This window comes from Culex quinquefasciatus, chromosome 1 (assembly GCF_015732765.1).
Source record: "Culex quinquefasciatus strain JHB chromosome 1, VPISU_Cqui_1.0_pri_paternal, whole genome shotgun sequence".
NCBI classification, from domain to species: domain Eukaryota; kingdom Metazoa; phylum Arthropoda; class Insecta; order Diptera; family Culicidae; genus Culex; species Culex quinquefasciatus.
The window spans coordinates 128390494-128410934 of record NC_051861.1 but is presented as its reverse complement, the minus strand read 5'-3'; the positions used below and the strand labels follow the sequence as shown (position 1 = coordinate 128410934).

General features: G+C 30.0%; 1 protein-coding gene across 2 annotated transcripts in view; it reads right to left on the bottom strand.

Moving 5' to 3' along the window:
• Positions 1-20441, bottom strand: part of LOC6049919 (signal transducer and transcription activator) — a 95808-nt gene that overhangs the window by 52106 nt on the left and 23261 nt on the right. For both annotated transcript variants that reach the window (XM_038258261.1, XM_038258270.1), the window contains exon 2: positions 10167-10216. The gene's annotated coding sequence lies outside the window, so the exon portion shown is untranslated. The remainder of the gene's footprint in view (positions 1-10166; positions 10217-20441) is intronic.

The window sequence follows — 20441 nt, the reverse complement described above, 5'->3', positions numbered from 1 at the left end:
ATCAATCGTTAAATTTAGTTACAACTCTTGTTCATTTCAATATTTTTTTTTTTGATTAGTTTGAAAAAAAACTGCATTTTTAAATCGCCTGACAATCAAACTGGACTAACTTTTGAAGTAATTTTCTAATCGACTTGGTGCCTTAGGAAACGTTGTAGGTATTAATGTGACTGTTAAGAAAAAAATAGGCAAACGCATTTTTTTACAATTTTAAATAAAAAAAAATATTAAAATTTTAAAATATATAAAAAATATGAACTGGCCAGAATTTGTACATTCTTTAAATTACATTGATTTTTTTTAGTTTTATGAAAAAAAAATAAAAGGGGGGGGGGCTCTTTTATTTTATTTTTCAAAAAACTTAGAAATTTCAATGTAATTTAAAGAATGTACAAATTCTGACCAGTTCATATTTTTTAATATTTTTATTCAAATTGGACAGATCCGAGGGTCAAAAATGTTGAATGAAGTTTGCTTCGACCTTAAAAAAAACATTTACCAAACACAATTTCCCATAACATTAAATTTTATTTGTTTAGAAGAGTTTTTCGATTTTTAAAATGTGTCTATTTGTTTTCTTCTAAAAAAAAATATTCAAAAAAAATCATAAAATTCCTGAAAATTTACTTAAAAAACTATAAGAATCTTTTTCAAAACACAAAAAATAAAAAAAGTTAAAAAAATAACATTTCCAAAAAAAAAACAGAAAAAGTGCCTACGTGGTATATGGATAGCCCTTTAAATCCCATTAATTCGTCACGTTTGTTTTAAAGAATTAAATTTGATTAAAAACAGCTTAAACTGTCATCTAAGTGTAAATATCAATTTACACTGAAAATTAATTACACATTACTAAGTGACGTAAACGCCAAAAGCTGTAACTAACTAACTAAGTCCCAGTACTGAAAATCACCCAATAAAAATAATTTTATGAAAATAAGCTGTAACTAAAATTTTTTTTAAAGGTTTTTGAAAAAGTAAGTAGTTCAATTGAAATAATACATAATGGAATTTTTTTCGAAAAGAAAATGAGCAAAATTACATCGTTTTATAATCAAACCAGTTTGGCGTTTATGTCGTTTTGTCAAAAAAACCATGTTTCTGATTAAAAAAAAAATGTTAAAATTATTAAAAATTACTCAGCAAAGTTCAAATAGAGCCTGCAGACTAGGACGAATTTTACTTATTATTCAGCGAACCTTGAAAACACCCAATTTTGACAACTGTCACTAAAGTCAGTTTTGCGTACGTTCAGACATAGTTAGTCGCAGGCAAAAAATGCTAATTAAACTGCAAAATTGATTTTTTTTCTGGCACAAAGTTCAATCTCAAAAGTGTCAAAGATATTTAGGCGCTAATGCCACTTTGTCATGGAACATACATTTAAGCTTAGGATTTTTCAAAAGAGCCTATCGCCGAGCGAATTCCCAGCTGGGTTTGAAATATTAGATTTGGGTACAATTTACTTATTTATCATTGATTGATTTTTTTAGTTCATTTTTAAATTAAAGAAAAGTAGTCCAGCATTAAATTTATCTATAAATTGTTCTAAAATAACTAGGTGCAAACATTTTCTAGCAGTGTTGCCAGAAATGCCAATTTTCACAACATGAAAATTATTTATTTTGATATTTTATGTGTCAACTTTTTTTTTGCTTAAATTATTTTTAAAATATATATTTTTTAAATTCAACAAAAATGTGCGTCGAGGGTTAAGCCCCACCCTGGTTAACGAAAATTTCACGAGCCTCACGATTCCGGGAATAGTCGTCGTCGTCGGGGCAAATTTTCGGCGAGCTGCCTTTTCCAGGGCCTGTTGCTGCCGGTGTTGCCAGAGCGGGAGGCAGGGAAAGGGAACTCTTGTTCACTCTCCAAACCGTGACGACGACAACAGATGAACAAATAGGGCTGAAATTTTAGCGAGGGGTAAGTGGTGTGGGGTGCGGCGGAATTAATGTTTGTTTTATCGCCCGGCGAGAGAGGAAAGAAAAAGATGTGCCGGGAATTACGATTGACCTTTTGCCTGCGACCGAAATTGACCATTTGGGGGTGATTATTGGGAAGTTTGCGCCACCTCCCCTAATAAATCGTGACGTCTTTTACGGACGGTGCACTTACAGGCATGTTTGTTTTCTTTCTACTTTGTCTGGTTGTTTTTTCGCATGTTTTTTTTGCTTTTCTTTTCTTTTTTTAGGAAAAGCTCAAACGAAAAGAGCAACAACTGGCAGGCGGGCAGGCAGGCTGAGTGTGTTTGTGTTTATATTTTGTTGTGTTGGTATAGAAGAGGGGTGGCTCACAGAATCCTCCCCCTTCCCCCCACAAAGATTATGTTGTCAGAGCTTGTTTTTCTTTCCAGCTCCGAGGCTCGTCTCGATGGAAACGTTCACGGTAGGTTTAAATTGAATTGCAAAAAAAAACGCGATTTTGACCAATACCGGCGCCGGCCTAGCCAAAAGGTAGACCAACGAGATTTAACATAACCTTAAATTAGAGATCGAAAAATTCATGAAAATTGAGCTCCAAGTCCTTCCGTGAACCTTTTTCCAGCCACTTATCACACATTTGTTGAGTTAAAACCTCACTCCACCACCCCCGAACGAAACTCGAGCCCCACGCACAATTTTCTGGGTGTGTATTTTGGCAACATCATCATCATCGTCGTCATCATCTTGAACACATAAACTGTGAGCTGAGAACATGGCCGCCTGCCACCGCCCCAAAACGAGAAGCAACAGCATCATTACAGTGATTATTTGTTGATTTAGAAAACAGAATATTCATCTCGACCCTCTCTTCTAGCAGGGTAAAATAGAAGCTACAGTGTGGAGGCTTTCCCCGGCTGGGTAAACACAAACCTATCAGTCTGCCCAATTTTGGGGTTATGTTTGAAGGGGAAGCCTAATGTAATTGTGAACGCGTTCCATCCCCCCTTAACTTTGCGGGCTTTGTCAACATATCGTTTGACAAATTTGAGACGAATTTGGGACTTGTTGAGCGATTTTTCGAAATCAAATTGGTGCCGTTGAAGTTGTTTTGGGAAAGCGATTTGAAGACTTCTGTTAACAATTTTCGACCTCAAACAGTGTTGCCAGATCGTCAAATTTGATGATTAATTTAAAAATTTCTTGCAATTTTCTTTTCACTAAAAATCTGTCTATAGAAAGTTCTAAAAGTTTCGCAAATGTCTGCAAATTTCGAAATTTCGACAGTGTTGCCAGATTAACAATCTTCACAAATTGTTCAAAAATTTTTTTTTTCTGAAGTCATTTTAAACAAAACTTGCAACATTCGAAACTGGAAAATTTCTTTGAAAAAAACTTCTTCAAATTCAAAATTTTAGTTCAAGTATTTAAATAGCATACCAGTGTTGTCAGACTGTCAATTTCAAACATCAACATCAAAAGAAGTCATAAAATTATTAATTTTTATTACTTGCCGGAAAGGGGAATGGATTTCCGCGATTTCACCTGGCCAAAACGAGTGAAGCTAATCAAAATTTAAAAGCTACTAATTACCTGGTGGAAAAAATGCTAATAAAATGCCTGGAACCATTACTGGGTTTTAAAAAGGAGAGAGAGCGATTAAGCAAATGCAGAAGAAAATAAGGATCAAAAGCTTCACAGTTGAGCGCAGGGAACACTGGTTCGCAAAAAAAAATTATAGGATTCGAAAAAGATTGTTTCAAAAACCAACAAAAATCACAAAATTATTATTTGTTAATTTACTGAATGAACAAAACGAACAAAACGAACAATACTTACAAAATTTCAAAAAATTGCAAAATTTAAAAAATCTACAAAATTTACAAAATTAACAAAATTAACAAAATTTACAAAATTTACAAAATTTAAAATATTTACAAAATTTACAAAATTTACAAAATTTACAAAATTTACAAAATTTACAAAATTTACAAAATTTACAAAATTTACAAAATTTACAAAATTTACAAAATTTAAAAATTTACAAAATTTACAAATAATTTACAAAATTTACAAATAATTTACGAAATTTACAAAATTTACAAAATTTACGAAATTTAAAAAATTTACAAAATTTACAAAATTTACAAAATTTACAAAATTTACAAAATTTATAAAAATTTACAAAATTTACAAAATTTACAAAATTTACAAAATTTACAAAATTTACAAAATTTACAAAATTTACAAAATTTACAAAATTTACAAAATTTACAAAATTTACAAAATTTACAAAATTTACAAAATTTACAAAATTTACAAAATTTACAAAATTTACAAAATTTACAAAATTTAAAAAAATTTATTAAACTTACAAAATTTACAAAATTTACAAAATTTACAAAATTTACAAAATTTACCAAATATACAAAGTTTACAAATGACAACAAAAACAATTTTGTCAATTTTGACAATTTTAACAATTTTGAAAATTTTGACAATTTTGACTGTTTTAACAATTTTGACAATTTTGACAATTTGACAGTTTTGACAATTTTAACAATTTTGACAATTTTGACAATTTTGACAATTTTGACAATTTCGACAATTTTGACAATTTTGACAATTTTGACAATTTTGACAATTTTGACAATTTTGACAATTTTAACAATTTTGACAATTTTGACAATTTTGACAATCTTGGCAATTTTGGCCATTTTTACCATTTTGACAATTTTGACAATTTTGACAATTTTGACAATTTTGACAATTTTGACAATTTTTACAATTTTTACAATTTTGACAATGTTGTCAATTTTGACAATTTTGAAAATTTTGACAATTTTAACAATTTTGGCAATTTTGGCAATTTTGACAATTTTGACAATTTGGCAATTTTGACAATTTTGTCAATTTTGACAATTTTTACTAGGGATGTTCATAAATGACGTGAATTTTAAATTTTATTCTTCTATGTTATTTGAAACACATTTGATAGAATATTATAAGAAGGTTTTTTTCATTTTCATATTAATTTAAAATTTAATTTTAATTTAAATAAATTAAATAATTTAAAGAAATTATGTAACATCCTTACCATCCTTTAGCCTAATTTTCGACCGGTAATTTTAGCAGGAAATTACTTTCTCCACTCAAAGCTACGCCGGATATTGATGGTTTAAAATAGCACAAAGTTGTCGAACCAATTTGCTCCGCGCTCGCGCCGGAGAAGAATTTCAAAACTTCGCCATTGATCCAATAAAAGCGTCGTCGAACAGCTTCGCAAATATTAGCCAAGTGGCCCCACGAAACATACACGTTTATCGCTTCTTGGACAACTCTCCTTAGAGCGTGCTTCACCGTGAAGAGTTCATTTCAAGCCACTTGAAAATCAGACCTGGGATCCCAAACTTTCGTCGACGACCATTAGGCTTAAACCTATTTGTGAAGAAGGTAACTTTTAAGGGGAGGCCAGTAAAACGCCGACATTTTTTTTTCGGTTCTCAATTTTCTTTGGCAAATCCTCTTCGAGAGGGTCTCCTTCGCCTTTCTTTGCTTCTACTTGAACGAACGAACTTTAAAATGTGGAAAATCTCCCTTGGAAAATGGAATCGACACTGGCTTGCACAGTGAAAACATTTTTTGAAAATTTCGGCAAGAAATTAATATTTTGAATTTTAAGGCTTTTTTTAAGCAAAAAATGTTTAAATCACAAATTGCCTGTAATTGAGCAGCAAGTTCGCAAAAGGTGGGCTTCTTGTGAAACATTTCCGACGGAAAATGGTGCTTGGTCGACCCTTCTCCTTCTCCTTCCTTTTTTCTGACAGTAGCTTCCGGCTCCGGCTTCCTGGGGCCTGCGTCTGATCTTGTGGGAGTGGCAGCAGCAGGAGGATGTGTACATTTGTACAAGTTGGCAAAGAAAGCAGCGGAACGATAAGTTTGTTAGGGCAAACATTAAGCCACAGTGGGGCAGGAGTGTGGGATAAGGTGGTCAAAATGTAGAATTATTATTTTTTTGAATTTTAAACGAAAAAATTAAGAAGAAATTAAGCCCAGAACTGTTTTTTTTATTGCAAATTTTTAAAAATATTTGAACACGTGATATTTGTTGACATTTTTTTGAACATTTTTTTTTACATTTGGGTTGAGCCAAGCTCACAAAAATTACTCAATTTCACAGAAAGCAATATTTCAAAAGGGTATTCGCAAAATGATTGACAAAAAGATCTAGCAAATCAGTAACCCACATTGAACAAATGTTGAAAGAATGATTTTTTATCAAGTTGTTTCTTTCTTTATTATTAGTGAAATTTTTTGACATGTTCAATAAAAACATAACACAATAAAGTTTGACAATTTTGAAATTTTTTACAATTTTGTCCATTTTGATAATTTTGACAGTTTTGACAATCTTGGCAATTTTGACAATTTTGACAATTTTGCAATTTTGACAATTTTGACAATTTTGACAATTTTGTCAATTTTGTCAAATTTTGTCAATTTACTAGAATACAATATTCAAAAAATAATAATTTTACCATGTTAAATAATTAACTGATTTTAAGTTGTTTATAGAGAAATTTTTAAATAAAACAAAAAACATTAAAAAGATGAAATTCACAAACTAAAGTTAGACAATTTTGATTTTATTTTTACAATTTTTACAATTTTTAAGTTTTTTCCAATTTTGACAATTTTGACAATTTTTACAATTTTGACAGTTTTGACAATTTTGTCAATTTGGTCAAGTTTTGTTAATTTACTAAAGTTCCAATATTCAAAAAATAATAATTTTAAATCATTTTACCAAGTAAAATAATTTACTGTTTTTAGAGAAATTTTTAAAATGAACAAAAACATAGAAAAAATGAAATTTTTATTTGAATTAATTAACTGAAGTGTTTTTACTATTTTAAAACAATATATTTAAAATTTTTAAGATTTTAACCAAAAATTAAAAATACAAAATAAAATCCAGATTTTGCATTAAAAAGCATTGAAGGGATGGCAAAAGCTTCCGATCTAAGAACTTTAATTTTTTTTTAAATATTAAAATTAAGGAATTAAAAAGCTCAATAATTTTTTGCTTTAATATGATCAATCGATTTTTCAAAACAAAATTACTATTTACATTTAAAAATGCCCATATGAGGCCATCCATAAACTACGTAACTACTTAAATAGGAGAGGGGGAGGGAGGAGGGGATGTTGATTGTCCACAATGTCCACAAATAAAAATATTTTCAGTATGGTTGAGGGTTTGAGAAATCCAATTGTCCACGTGGTTTATGTAGGGTCCCTTTTGAGCAATTCTCAACGAAATCAGACGATTTCGACCATTATTTTTTTAATTTTTATTTGGTTCAAACTTTATAAGCGGCCTTCCCTATGCCCATACGAGTCTCCAATTACATTTTTGGCAGCTGTTCATACAAAAATGGTACGTAAATAACCAAAAATCGGTAACCTTTCAAGAAACTTTCTGATCGATTTGGTGTCTTTGGCAAAGTTGTAGATATGTTAAGGATTGAGGACAGAAAAAAAAACTTTTTTCACAAAAAAAAAAATCCAAAAAATCATATTTTCCATGCATGATTTTTTATGATTTTTTTTGAAAAAAAAAAGAAATTTAATTCAAAAAAAAATTATGTAAAATTAGACTTGCAATCATAAAATATTTCACAGATTTTTTTAATAAAATGCACGAATTTCAAGCTATAGCCCCTTGAAGTTAAATTTTCACTGAAAAAATTCCGATTTTCGATTTAAAAAAAAAGTGTCCATGATTGTCCATTCCTGAAAATATTGTTTTCAAAAGGTTCAAAAAATTTCCATTAACATTGACATTGAAAATTGGACCTCTAGTTGCTGAAATACAGCGAATAAAAGAAACAAGAAAATTTCAGTTTTTAAAGTCAGATTTCCAAAAAAGACTCCACGTGGTTTATAAATGGTCCCTAAACATCCCCACATTTTCTATTGCCAAATGCTTAAAAAGGAAACATTTGTAAAATTGTAGGATCTCTTTTTAAAAAAATATTTTGAAAATTTTTGAACCAGCTATTTGAGCAAAAGACTTTCTACAGGTTGCATTTTATAGAAAATTGTCCAAGGAACTCGATAACAATAAAATGTTAACCCTTAAATGCTCCTTAATATTATATTTTAACGTTGTAAGTATTAAAATTCAGTTTTGACCAGTTCCTTATATTTTTTTTATCACCATCGTGTTTCCCGGGCAATTTTACATAAAAATCAATGTAAACCTCAAACTAAAAGTAACTATTGGCGAGATACAGCGGTTTTAGTTTGATTTTGCGCCGCACTCGGAAGTACATGGTGTACTCTTCAACAAAAAGAGATGAATTCCGCATAGATCGGATTTTATATGTGAGAAACTTATTTCGGATTTGAATTCATAGGACAAATCAAACTTTTTTCAGTAAAATCACTGTTTCTCGTCAGTAGTTCATTTTAGTTTGAGGTTAACATTAATTTTTATGTAAAATTGGCCGGGGAACACGATGGTGATAACATACAAAAAATAAAAATATAAGGAATTGGTCAAAACTGAATTTTAATACTTAAAAAGTTAAAATATAATATAAGGGGGCATTTAAGGGTTAAAATTTTATTTTTATAAAATTCCTGGGACAATTTTCTATAAAATGCAACCTGTAGAAGGTCTTTTGCTCAAAAAGGTTACGATTGAAAGAAAAAAAAAGTTTTTAGAAAATCGTCAAAAAAGAGGGCGGTGCCAAAAGGGATGATCCAATCAGCACCAAACTTGGGATTTCTGTTAACTATCAAAGAGATTAATGTTCCCTCCAAGTTTGGTCAAAATCGGTGAAGTTCGAGTCCAAAAGTGTATCCAGTTGACCTGGAATGATCCATATTTTAGTTTTTTTAAATTAATAAATGTAATGATTTTTTTTAATTTTCTTTTTTTAAGTCAGACAAATTTTCATACAATAACCAGGTCCCAGTACCGAAAAGGACCCAATAAAAATAATTTTATGAAAAAAAAAACAAATTTTCAGGTTGGTAACAGTGGAAATTTACTCAATCCGCAATTTTGGGGACCATTCATGAACGACGTGGCCACACGAGGAGGGGAAATCCATAAACCACGTGGACACTTTAAAAATGTTTTTTTTTTGCATGGACAAGTCCACGAAGGAAGGGGGGGGGGCGTTTAAGATTTTACCAAAAAAGTTTCTACGTGGTTTATGGATGGCCCCTTGCGAATGTCCATATTTCCATACAAAAAAAATGTTTTATACGGATAATTGTTCCCAAGTAGTTCTCACAAAGCGTGAGTAAAAAATTTCCAAAAATGTTTCCACGTGGTTTATGGACGGCCCTCTTACGAGACAAAAATGAATTTGATCTGGTTTAAAATAAGATTTTTTTTAAATTTCTTTTTCTTTACAAAAGTATTAGGGTTACCAGGGACATCTTAAGTATAAAAACCGACGTAAAATTTCAAAAGAAATGAAATGAAATGAAAGAAACGCTGATTAAAATAGATGCAATGCAAAAAGTGGCAATTTGTCTACACGCTAGGACAAAAAATCTAACCTCAGCTTTCGCTCCACTGACTTCCACAGCACCAGCAAAAAAAAGAGCCAAAAAATCGCCTCCTTGGATGCTGTCAAATCAAATCAACCTCGTCATGTTCGACCATCTCCAGAAAATTGCACAAAAATGAAACGCAAGAAAAACTTCTGGACGAACGAACGTACGCACATTCTAGCTTATTTTCGAAGCTTTTTCAAGCATTTCGAGCAACAACAAAAAAGCAGCAACTTGCGAAGAAACAAACAAAATTGTACCGACTTGGTCGCTGCAAACGAATGAAATATTAATTTGGGGTGCCCACCCCACTCCCCATAGGGTGGCTCCTTAAGGAAAAAAAGAAACTTTTGTACTCGCCGTTTTTCCCTCCCCAATCGAGTGATTGACGTGTTCATTTCCGGCCCTTCTTTGCGGGAGTTTATTTCCCCCCTCCCCTTGTTCACTTTTGGTGAGTTTGGTTGCGTTTGACAGGCCTGATGCAAACAACATCCAACACCCAGCATGTGGGGAGAAAAAGTTGGGCTTTTCCCAGGGCCAAAGTTTTTTTTTTTGTTGGGAAAATTTCCACATTACACACGCGCACCGAAGTAGTTTTGGGGAGGAAAAGTCGGAACGTTCGAACGAAGTGTGGCTTTCTGTGTGTGTGTTGTAAAAGAAGTGACTTACCGTAATTATGGTGATTGAAGGTTAGGGCTGGGTTCGATTTTTGTCAGGGGCTGAAAATGAGTTGGAAAAGAAAGTTGGATTAGAAATTTATGTCGTTTAAACATTTGGACGGTAGTTGAAAATGCATAAAGATGCAACAAATAAGCTTGAAAAAAAACAACAGTTTCAACTACAAAAAGATAAGAAATTTACAAAAACAGATTTTCTGATCGATTTGCTATCTTCGGCAAAGTTGTAGGTTTGTTTGATTTTTGCGAAAAATAGGCACACGATAAATTTTTGTTTTTTTTTTACTATTAAACACTTAAGAAGTCAACATTTTCAAATTACTTTAAAAAGCTATTTTTTGCGCTAAAGATTTTGATATGCTATTTAAAAACATTGAATGTTAGGCCTTTTTGAAATGTTTGTCTTGATTTAAAAAATTGAAAATATTGTTTTCCAAACGATCGGAAACTTTCACGAATGTTTCATGTTTTAACATTGAAAATCGGACCATTAGTTGCAGAGATATCAACATTAGAAAATTTTGTTTTTTTTTTTTTGTGAGACTTAGAAAATATCAATTTTCCTGTGTTTAAATCATTGCATGGCAATATCTCAGCAACAAAATTCAAGAGAGCAAAATATAGAGAATTTTCTCAGCTTTTCAAAACTTTTTTTTTTCAAAAGTGGGCAAACATGATAACTAATTTAAAAAAAAAAATAACTGCCACTATTTTCAAAAAAGTGGCTATAACTTGAAAATGGTGCACTTTATCAAAATTTCACTAATGTTTTTTTTATTGCAAATTCGATTTTACATCGAAAAATGAAGTTGAAATTTTTCTGGTTGCAAAAAATTTCAATTTTTTGAAAAAAATGGTATTGATTTCAAAATTCATAACTCAGTCAAAGATTTTTTGTTCATTCTGGAAATTTCTGAAAAGTTGGCATTTGATGTCCCCTAAAACATATCAAAAAATGAAAAAAAATGACAAAAAGAGATATTAAAAATCACTGAATATATTACTTAAAAGTAATATTATTTGGTTTTTGAATAATTTTTTTAAGTTGTTTTGAAGACTTAGAGTCAATAATCATAAAAATAGAATACTAAACAGTTTAGAATTCAAAATGGAAAAAAATCAAAAAACTCATCGAAATAAGAAAGTTAAAAAAATAAAATTCTTTAAAAATGTTTAAATCCAGTCTGGTGATGATTGAAAAATTAAAAAATTTATTAAAACATAAATTATTTTGAGACAATTTTAAAATTACCTTCTATGTGTCTAAATTCATTAATTTTTCATGAACTTTAAAAAAGTTCACGTAAGAAAGCATGAAAATACTTAGAAAAACATCCAGAAACCAGATGATATTATTTTGAAAGAATTATATAAAAATATCTTTGAAATTAAAAAAGAAAACCTCATCAACCTTTTTGAGGGAACGCACACGCTTGAATGATTGAAAAAACTCGCATTATTGAAAATAAAGTCAGGGTGACCACTCAAATCTCATTTTCAAAATCCCGACTTTTTCCAGATTTTTCCAGAATGCTCAAATAAAACGCATTTCTCATCTAAAGAATGATTTCAAACAAAAAACATTTTATAAGAAAAGTCAATATTAACCACCGAAAAAAAAATAAATGAATTTAAAAATAATCCAAATATATGCATTTTTTATAAATACAGAAACTAAACAACAATTGAAAAAAACTTCACAAACTTCATTATTATGATTCAGAGTAGAAACACAAACAATTAGTCTTTGAAAAAATTATCTAAAGTTCAACAATACTTTTAACATTCATGTTATTTTTTAAATTGGCAAAAGTAAAGTTTTTGATACTTTGTTTCAACTGGAAATGACAAAATGTTAAAGATAACTGAACTTAAAATTTCGTTCCTATTTTTTTTAAACTTCATCATCATTTTAAATCAAAGAATGATTAAAACATAATTGCAAAAAATATTCATTCAAAGGATTTAGAAAAATGTCAAGAAATTCATTAAAAAAAAATGCTTGGTTTCCTTTTTAATTTTGTAATTTTTGATATTGTTTTTTTTTAATCAATGTTAATTTATCTAGTGGTCAGTATTTAACTGTTTTTTTTTTTTTCAATAAACATTCAGTTAGATATGATTTTATGTTTTACCACTTATTTTAAGCAAAATGTTTGAAGAGACAATTTTTTTAAACAGTTTTGCAATAACTCTAAATTTCTTGGATTATTTTTTTTGCAATTTAAAAATTTTCTTTATGTTTTCAAACGTAAAAAAGTTTTTAAATTTTGGATTTTATTCGATATTTAAGTTTTCCAAAAACTAAAAATCAAGCTTTATGTATAGTAGTAATTTAACCATACTCACAAAAAAAGTTTAACGGCAACATTAAAAAAAAACATATTTTAGTTACTTAAAGAATTTAGTTAAACAATTAAAAATATTTACCAAAAAACCATTGCCAAACTTAAGTTGGAATCTGTTTGCAAATATTCATTCAATCTATGTGACAAAATGAAATAGAATCATAACTCTAAGCTGGCCATTAGGCTCTATTTTTTATTAGTTTTTCATTAACTTTACCTCTTGTATGATAAACAAAAAATTTATAGAGATCATATGATTCATGAAAAATATTATGAAGATCTGTGTCAAAGACTCCAATATTAATTAAGATTTTGAATGTCTTAAACAGCTTTTTCATACTCAAATATATTGAAATAGTGAAAAGAACCTTAAATTTAAAGTAAGTTATTCAAGCAGAATTGAGTGAATTCAATTTGAGAATTGTACAAAATATTATAAAATTATTCAAGAGTTAAAAAACTAATTTTTAAGCAAGCATGCTTATAATTCCCGACTTTTTGACAAAAAAATCATAAATTCCCGACTTTTTCCCGATTTTTGGCGGATTTTGGCGAATTCACGACTTTTTTCCGACTTTCCCGATTTCCCGACTTGAGTGGCCAACCTGCTTTTAAAGTAAACTCGCAAATAAAAAAAAAGCGAGTATTTATTATTTTCATAAAAGTTAAATTTTCTGATAAAACTTTTTGAAAAAAAAACTGATCAATTTAGAAAAATTTGGAATCTCAACCAATACTAAAAATTGCGATATTCAATTAACGATTCCCCTCACATCCCTAGTCCAAAAATAAGTCAAAACATTTTTTTTGTTTTCATAAAAAAAAGTTGATGTCAATAAAAAAATAAGACTTGGTCTGATTTTCAATGTTAAAATATAAACATTCATGAAATCTTCCGATCTCTTCGAAATAAATTTGAATCAAGACTAACATTTCAAAAGGGCGTACTATTGAATGTTTGGCTCTTTTGTTAGTCTTGATTTAAAATATTTTTTTCGACAAGATCGGAAAATTTCACGAATGTTTCATATTTTAACATTGAAAATCGGACCATTAGTTGCTATCGACATTAGAAAATGGTGGGTTGTTTGGGTGAGACTTAGAAAACATAAATTTTCCGATTTTTAAACCTTTGCATGGCAATATCTCAGCAACTAAAGGTCGTATCAACAAAGTTCAAAAAAGCAAAATATTGAGAATTTCTTCAGCTTTTCAAAACTAGTTTTGCAAAAATGTCCAAAAATGTTCACTAATTTAAAAAAATAACTGTGAATATTATAAAAAAAAGTAACTTTCAAAATTGCTATAGCTTGAAAATGGTGCAATTTACCAAAATTTCTGTTTGGAAAATGTACTTTTTGGTTGCAAATTTGATTTTACATCGAAAAATGAAGTTGTATAATTTTTGCGACCAATATTTCGAATTTTTGAATAAAAAAAATCAGTATTGATTCAAAAATTCATAACTCGATTTTTGCACAACCTGGAAAATTCAGAACAGTTGAAATTAGATGTCCCCTAAAACGTATAAAAAAAATTTTTTTTTTTTTTGCAGATCAAGTTTAAGTGACAAATAGTTAAATTAAAAATCACCAAAAAATGTTTTACCGTGTATCATTTTTTTTTTTCAGTGTAGTCCTTATTAATACCTACAACTTTGCCGAAGACACCAAATCGATCAAAAACTTCCTTCAAAAGATACAGATTTTTGAATTTTCAAATTAGTATGGAAAATTATATGCACAAACTAATGATGCAAAATGGCTTCTTTGGGCATAACAAAGGCACCAAAAAAGTTTCAGCCGGATTAAAAATACAAAAAAAAATCGAATGACATAAATCTCAGAGCATTAAAAAGCTTATTTGTTTTATATAATTGAATATTTTTTATTTAAATTTCATTATTATGACCCGTAAAACGAATCCTTACGATGCAATAAAAGTTATAAGTCCCAAATGGTCACTTCATAATCTATCGATACTAAAATTATGACTAGCCATAAAAAACGGCGCCCATAGCCATGGTTCATTGACTGATTAGGCGATTGCAAGTTTGTGGGCTGTAAAGTACCGATAGCGTTCAATAAAGATACAAAAGATGCTGATTTGTTTTTTTTCATGATTATGGAGTAATACTTGACGACAAAAATTAGTCAAAAAAAATGTCTTTAAATTAATTCAAAAAAGGAATCGTAGTGATATTTAATAATTTTTGTATGAGGCTGTTATCTAAATTGAACGTAATCGAGAACTTAAAAAAATGACACTCAATTTACTGATATAATGCAATAAAAGAAAAAGGTTACTTCTAATCCAGCGTGTAATCTGGGACTTTTCACCCCCCGAACAACAAAACAACACAATGATGTAAAAATTAGCGTAAAAATTGCCCTCCTTCCAAGATAAACACCGGGCCCAAAAACCCTGCCCGACTCTTCCCGGAAAACCCTCCTTAAACCACAGAAGAAAAAAAACCAAAGAAAACTGAAACAGGGAAGCAAATAAAAAAACCCATCATCATAATCACTGTATCACAGGACGACGACGACGGAAACCGGACCGATTTTCAACAGGTGGCCAATTTCCATACGACGACCCGACGAAAACATCCCGGAAACGGAAAGGTCCTCCGAAGGAGGAGAAAAAAAAAATCTGCGATGAATAAATTACTCGCACCATTGAGAGACGAAAACAAAAAAAAAAAACAAATCAAACCGTAATAACGCAGGAAAAGTTTGCAAGAGTTTCCACGAAAAGAAAGCGTCTTCATTTTTGGTTTCCTCTCGAAACAAAAAAAAACGTCCGAAATTGGACCTAAGCCCGGATGGTGGCGTTCCGGAGCGCGCGTGGACGCAGATTATTACACCAATTTCCCGTGAAATCCAGTGTTTTTTTTTTTTTTTGGGTTAGACCGGCGGCGCCCACTGCCCAGCAGGATGGACCACGTGGAACGGCGAGGAAAAAAAAAAAGAAAATATAATCCAGCCGCTTTTCCAATCTAATCCCGGGTGTTATTATTCACTCAGTTTGCATATTATGTTTGTCCGGACGAGAAAGTTTTTTTTTCGGGTGAAGGAAATGAAGGGTAAGGGTAGCTATTTTCGGCAAGTCAAAGTTACTTTTTCAAAATTAACTAGTCCAAAATCTTTAAATCAAGAATATGCATGCATAAAGGTTCGTAAAATCATGAATATGATTGACATGATATCATGAATATCATGAATGATATTCATGATTTCATAAAAGTTTCATGTCATGAGTATAATTCATAAATTCATGAAAATTTATTCACGATTTCATTAATGATGCTCATGAATTCCTGAAAAGTATCACAAAATCGTGAAAAAGTCCATTTACCAATTCATAATAGAATATTCATGTTTTCCGGAAATCTTTTTTTTTCGTGTTCCAAACTCAAATCTAACAACTTTATGCTGAAATCTCAAGTCAATGAGTGAAAAAATGAAGCCAGCAACTTTGTCAAAAAATGCAAGCAAAAAATTGTAATCGTAGTTCACAGTTTAAATTTCTTTTAGGCAAAGCTCAACAGGTTTAAGAAATTATGATAAAAATTACGTTTCAAAACTTCAATATTTAATGGTCAGTGTCAGGTCCAAAAACCAACAAAAATCGAAAAAAATTAAGTCCATTCAAAAGTTTGGAAACTTACATAAAAAAAACAACTCTAAAACTAATTTTTTTACTTACACACATAAAAAAATTGTGTAAATTTCAAAGTTGTTATTTCGTAAGGTGGAATATTACCTCTTTTATGATGTAATTTTACCTCAATTTAGACTGAAAAAGTGACATTACACCAGAAAAGTGGTAAAATTACACGTTTTCGGAGGTAAAATTACACATTTTTTCTAACATAAAAGATGTACCCACTTCCAGATGTAATAAAACCATGATTTTTTTACCGTGTAGATAAAAATTTATGTAAAAGCTAAAAGACCGAAGCCCAAACCAAAAAAACAATTTGGAACTTTTAAGCTCTAAGGGAGCGTTCTTTAATTAGGTAACGCAAAAAAGATTTCAACTTGTAACAAAATTTTCACACATTTTTTTATTTTATTTTTTTTATATGGACCCTAACACGGTCCTCGACTCCCTCCCCCTCCTTCAGCTGTGTTACGTAATAAATGAACGCTCCCTAAGCACATCATCTCAGTCTAATTCAAGTCCTAAAATATACTTTAAATTAAAGCCAAAATTCAAAAGTGAAAACTTGCACAAAAAGCTCAAAAATCGGTTTAAATAAAAATTTCAAGTTCAAAAGTGAAATCTAAAATTTAACCCTCAAATGCCCAATTTTTTTCGATTTTTTTTTTATTTTTCCGTGTTCAGGAGGTCATTTTGAGCAATTTTTGTTCTACGAAAAACTTCACTTCTCTTGGTTGATGCTTTTCTTGTTTCATTTTTAGTATTTTAATTTGCATTTATCTTGTTAAGTTTATGCTTGTTTTTGGTAGTATTTGGCCTATTCTACCACCTCCCATCATTACATTTTGTCTATCTAATTTTTTCATGTTTTTATAGCCACTTTTTCAATTTTTTGCTTGTTTTTCACATTTTCTGCCATAAAACTATTATCATTTAAATTGTAAAAAAAAATACGTAGAAAAATAGTCTGGGGCACTTGAAAAAATAATGCATACTTCTTTTTACTTAAAATATAGGAAATGTTAGTAAAAAAAACACGGCCAAAGTTGATCCCTAAAAAAAGATTTTTTTATGAACATTGGCAACGTCGCATAAAACAAATAAAACTTTCAACCCATACATTTTCTAAAATTTTAAGAGTTTTTCTTTCCAATTCTTTTTAAAGATCAAAAATCGAAGGCCGTCAAAAGACGGGGTTGAGTTGTAGAGGGTTATGTTGAAAAAGCCTGGTCCAAAACGCATGTTGAATGTGTTTAAAGTTCAAAAAGGATTAAAATTAATTGAAGTCCAAAAATTTAAGGTGAAGCTTAAGTTAAATAAAAAACAAAAAATCTACGTTTCAAGCGTAACAAACTAGTAAAAAAAACTCCAGCTCAGAACTAAAACAAATTTTAGCCAAAAAAATCAAAAAACTAAAAATCTTAAACTCAAGCTGAAGCCACAGGATAAAATGTCAGGTCAAAAAGAAAAAAAAATCAAACTCATATAAAAAAGAAAAACAAAATCGAGAAAACAAACATCCAAATTAAAAACAAACGTTCAAAATTATTTACAGGGTGACCACTCAAATCCCATTTTCAAATTCCCGACTTTTCCAGCACCAATAGGCATTTCTTATGTACGATTTCCAAGCTCATTATAAAAAGTCAATTCAACCATCGAACAAAATTTCTAAAGAAATAAAAAAAAAACAAAGTATTAAAATTTTCAGTTCAAAATAGAAAAAAATAATGTCATGATTCGAATTCTCGGACGCTTCGAAACCCGGACACCTCATCTTGTTTTATCAATTATTTGGATAAAAAATCTCATTATGAATGTCAACACTGTGTTATTTGATGAATTCTAACATCAACTTTCAATTAAAGTTGGTTTGAAAGCTGTAGTTAATACCAAAGCAGTTAAATAAAATAAAATTAGAAATTTACCAAAAATGTGAAACATTTTACTGAAATATTTCAAAGGCGTCCGAAGCATCGGCAAGGCAAAGCAGAAATTTATGGTTTTGATTTCCTTAAATTGTAGCAAATTTTTATATAAAATATCGATTGTTTTGATGTTAACAGTTTATTTGAGACCTAAAGAATGCCATTCACTAACATTCCAAATTCGTGCGACTCATAAACAAAATCGAGTGTCCGGATTTCGAATCAGCTTTTACCAGTGTCCGGGATTCGAAGCACAACAAGTTATTTTAATTTCAAAATCATGATGAAAAATTGTTAGAAAATACATGTTTTGTATGCATTTTCTTAAAACTGACTGTTTATGCTACATCCTGATGATATTTCTCCGGATTTCGAATCATGACGTTTATTCCTAAAAAAATAATTCAAAACTAGAAGCAAATGATTTTGAGAGAAAACTAACAAACAGTCTTTAAAAAATTTCATTGTTTATTTTTAAAAATGTCAAACATTAAGATTTTTATACTTGGTTTTTACTGGAAATTAAAAAGAGGATGATGAAAAACATAAAAATAACTGAATTTTAAATGTTTTTTTTTTCAAAATTTTAGTTATTTTTATCGCATTAAACATGATAACAGTATATCGAAGTATATCAAAATATCTGTAGTTCGTTTAGCAAAAATTATCAGGTTCCCTTTTAATATTTCGTATTTTTTTAAGCCAATGCTGATTTAGCGCGATGTCAGTATTTAAATGTTTTAATTGTTTTTTTAATCAAAAAGCTAGATTGATAAGACCCCATGTTAACCAATAATTTTATGCGAAATGATTGAAAAGACAAATCCTTTAAAAATATTTGCAATAACTTAAACCAAAATACGTAAAATTTTCAATATTTTTTAATATTTTAAAGTAGTTTTGATAACGCAAAATGTATGACTTTTATTCGATATTTAATTTATCCGATAACTGAAAAGCTTTATTTAAAGTTATTTACCCATATTCACAAAAAGTTTGAAATTAAACATATGGAAAAATATTTGATTCAAATTTTTTTTTGTGTCAAATGCTTGTCAAGTAATCATCCAATATTTATTGCCTCAAATAGGTTAAAATAGTGAAAGAAATCTTAAATTTAAATTAAGTTACTGAAAATATAATTTTTTTGAAATTACAAAAAAAATCTATTAATGTGAAGACTTCCATCATTGTCATGATTTTTCGTTCAAAGATATAAATTTTGCGTCGCTTTCAATATTTTTGACAAAATTCTTTCAACAAGTTGTTTAGAATAGTGCCCTACACATGCTGATTCCTTTTGGTAACGATTATCCCATTCCTAGTAAAGTAATGGAAATCATCATTAATCAAGGATTGCCAACTAGGACGTCAATGACTGTGCCACAAAATTATATAAATTTTGAAGCACAATTGATTTAGGTCAAAAAATCCTTCAGGGGCTTCAAGAAGGCAGCAACCAGCGCATGCCGATTTCTTTTTGTGCTGAAATTCGTTAAATTGAATTTAATACAGAATATTTTATAGTGATGATCAATTTTCTTTGAAGACGATCAACGGCTTCACCTTAAGAGACCTACAATAATTTTTAAACATGTATGCTTTGAACTCCAGACTTTTCCCGACTTTTGACACAAAAAAAATCACAAATTCCTGACTTTTTCCCGATTTCCCGACTCGAGTGACCACCCTGAGTTTAAAATTCGATTTAAAGAAAACTAAACTGTATCACCAAACATTTAAAACTATCTGTTGGATGAAATATTTCAACTACGCACGTCGACCTGACGTCAAAACTCGATTCACGTCAAACGTTTCTACGTTTTTTTTTTTCAAAAAGACGTAACCTTAAATGCTTAGGCTACGGAAAAACAATCTGCGAAAATGATCAATTCAAGGCAAGCCTTGGATTTGATGAGAATTGATCTGGTAGAATATTTTGAAACGTTTCATCTGATAGCATGCACAGGCCATGACGGTGGGATACTTAGCAGGGATCGACACTGTTATGTCAAATGTCAGCATGACATGGGGTGGTTAAAGTGTTCGATGAAATGTTTCAAAAATTAGCCACAATGATCCGCATATTGCGTTAAATTGGCCGAATGAAATGTTTCATTCTATATTCATCAACTGAGCCGGATAGTTTAACTGATAATTTGGTTGGTTTCGTCAGTAAGTTGTCGCATGCAAGGTCGGTGATAATTTTGGCAGGGATCGGCCTGAAGTATGCCTCTTTTTTTGTTCGATGAAATGTTTCCAAAAAATCCATCAAAATTATCAGTTTAACAATACTGAGTTGTATTGTAAAAATAGATTTTTTTT